Source organism: Nematolebias whitei, chromosome 4 (assembly GCF_014905685.2).
Source record: "Nematolebias whitei isolate Nwh7 chromosome 4, NemWhi1, whole genome shotgun sequence".
NCBI classification, from domain to species: Eukaryota; Metazoa; Chordata; class Actinopteri; order Cyprinodontiformes; family Rivulidae; genus Nematolebias; species Nematolebias whitei.
The window spans coordinates 35,758,735-35,761,927 of record NC_056501.1 but is presented as its reverse complement, the minus strand read 5'-3'; positions in this window follow the sequence as shown (position 1 = coordinate 35,761,927).

Here is a 3,193-nt window from a genome sequence, read left to right as displayed (position 1 = left end):
ATTCATGAGTCTAACAGCCTCATGGTAGAAACTGTTCCTCAGTCTAGTGGTTCTACACTTAATGCTCCTCAACCTCCTTCCTGAGGGGAGTGGGGCAAAAAGTGTGTGTGCTGGGTGAGTGGGGTCCTTCATGATGCAGGTGGCCCTCTTCCTGCATCTGGAGGTGTAGATGTCTGTGATGGTGGGAAGGCTGACTCCAACAGACTTCTGTGCAGCCTTCACCACTCTCTGCAAAGCTTTTCTTTCTGCAGCTGTGCAGCCTCCATGCCACACATTGATGCTCGAGCACAGGATGCTCTCCACTGCACACCTGTAGAAGGAGGTGAGGACTGAGCTTCCCAGACCAGCTCGCCTCAGCCGTCTGAGGAAGTAGAGTCTCTGATGAGCTTTCTTGATCAGGCTGGTGGTGTTGTTGCTCCAGCTGAGGTTGTCATTCATGTGTACACCCAAGAACTTGTAGCTGGAGACCATTTCCACCGCAGATCCTTTTATGTTCAGGGGGGTGTAGATGTGTTTGTTAACAACAATTAACAACTAATATGATAAACATAAGCAGAACAGATCTATTTATCTAAAATTGATATTTTACATATCTATAAAATAATTTGTTAGGGCTATATTTCTTAACGAGGTCAGGTGATAAGAGAGCTTTTTTGCTTGTGTTTTTTTTTTTTTTTTTAACAAGAACCCACAGAACCACAGGGTCCAGTCTGAGAGGGTCAGAACCACAGGACCCAGGTTGATGATGACAGCAGAACATACACTACATTGCTAAAAGTATTTGCTCACCTGCCTTGACTCACATATGAGCTTAAGTGACATCCCATTCCTAATCCATAGGGTTCAATATGACGTTGGTCCACTCTTTGCAGCTAGAACATCTTCAACTCTTCTGGGAAGGCTGTCCACAGGTTTAGGAGTGTGTTTGTGGGGATTGTTGACCATTCTTCCAGAAGCACATTAGTGAGGTCACATACTGATGTTGGACGAGAAGGCCTGGCTCTCAGTCTCCGCTCTAATTCATCCCAAAGGTGTTCTGTCGGGTTGAGGTCAGGACTCTGTGCAGGCCAGTCAAGTTCATCCACACCAGACTCTGCCATCCATGTCTTTATGGACCTTGCTTTGTGCAATGGTGCACAGTCATGTTGGAAGAGGAAGAGACCAGCTCCAAACTGTTCCCACAAAGTTGGGAGCATGGACTTGTCCAAAATGTCTTGGTTTGCTGAAGCAGTCAGAGTTCCTTTCACTGTAACTAAGGGGCCAAGCCCAGCTCCTGAAAAACAACCCCACACCTTAATCCCCCCTCCACCAAACTGTACACTTGGCACAATGCAGTCAAACAAGTACCGTTCTCCTGACAACCAGCCAAACCCAGACTCGTCCATCAGATTGCCAGATGGAGAAGTGTGATTCGTCACTCCAGAGGACGTGCCTCCACTGCTCTAGAGTCCAGTGGTGGCGTGCTTTACACCACTGCATCCAACACTTTTCATTGCACTTGGTGATGCATGGCTTGGATGCAGCTGCTCAACCATGGAAACCCATTCCATGAAGCTCTCTGCTCACTGTTCTTGAGCTCAGTGGCGCAAAAAGCGGGTATGCAGCGTATGCAACGCATAGGGGCGCTGCACTGCAGGGGGCGTCAAAACCCTCTGTAGAAAAAATGTTTTTCTAGTAGGCATTTTCTAAATGATCAATAACAGGGGAACAGCACTGATTAGGCGCCCCTCTGCTCCTTCACCTCCCCTCTGCTGCTTCACCTCCCCTCTGCTGCTTCACCTCCCCTCTTATCGCTCTCCCTTCCCACACAGGTGGCTGTGAACACGCCCCTAAGAGAACGCACTCGGCGCGTTTTTTTTTTTTTTTTTAATCTTGAACTACCGCTCGTTGTGCACTTGACAACAAGATGGAGCGGCAGAAAAAAAAGCTATCCGGGGCGCAAAACAGAAAAAGGAAAAGGGAGAAGGATAAAGATGTTGGCGGGATGAAAAAAAGCCTTTCAATGTGGTTGAAAGATAGTAGGTAAGTACTGTCAGTGTATTAGCAGGACAGGAGGGTTTAAATATTCAGGTTAGCTAAAGCTAGCCTAATACACTGCGGTTGGCTGTTAAATGTTGCCTCCCCTATTGATGTGATTTGTTTAGTATTTTCTGTATTTTTATGAATATTTGATACATGCGCCTCGCCTGTCACACACACATATCCACACACTAAGTGTAAGAATGACCAAAATAAAACTCATGAAATATTAACACAGGAAAGCTAAACTGTTGTGGCGGCAGTTCCCAGCTATGATCCAACGCTTAGCCCTCAGTGCTGCAATTTATTCACTCATATGTACATTTATTATTATTGATTCTTTAATTAAAGATGAGTTGTACAAGTTTATGTGTGTATCAGATAAATTAGTCCTCAGTGTCACTATAGCTCAAAAAGGTTGGTGACCCATGTTTCCAACCTTTTTGGCAGAGGGACACTTGAGTTTAAATGTCTTATTCAGTATCAGTACAGTGGTGTGTGTTGTGATGTATCTGGTGAGTCAGATCAGATGAAATGTCCAGTCAGTAACTGTTATCCAACAAGGAGATCATTTAAATTCAAGTTTCATTTCTATTGTGGTTTGACTGCTGTATTTTTAAACCTACTTGACACAAAATTAATGTCATTCAGCTGTGAGGATGGAGAAAAGGAAGAGAAGATGACAGAGGAAGAATCAGGACAGACTGGGGAAGGCAACAGGTTGGTCTAATGCAGGTGGAAGTGAGGGAACAGTTACTTAATCCCAAGCAATAACGTGTAAACATTATTTTTAAAAACTGTATTAAGATCTGTCATTTTTACAACTAATATATAATGCTTTTTTGACCTTATGACTTAGTGCAGAATGCCACAGACAAAAGGTGAAGGAGACAGACACGAGGTCAGTGATAGAGGAGACAAGTGATGACATCAGGTAGGAATAATTACATTAGGGAGGCAACAAAAACCTATATACCATGATGGTTTTAATTTCTGATGACCATATTTCATTGTCTTCTTTTTTGGGAAAATTAGTTCCGGCAGACATGGTGAGTTAATCATCACAAAGCAGAGAGGACCAGATGATGAAGAGGGAGAGGAGCAGAGAGGACCAGATGATGAAGAGAGAGAGGAGCAGAGAGGTCCAGATGATGAAGAGGGAGAGGAGCAGAGA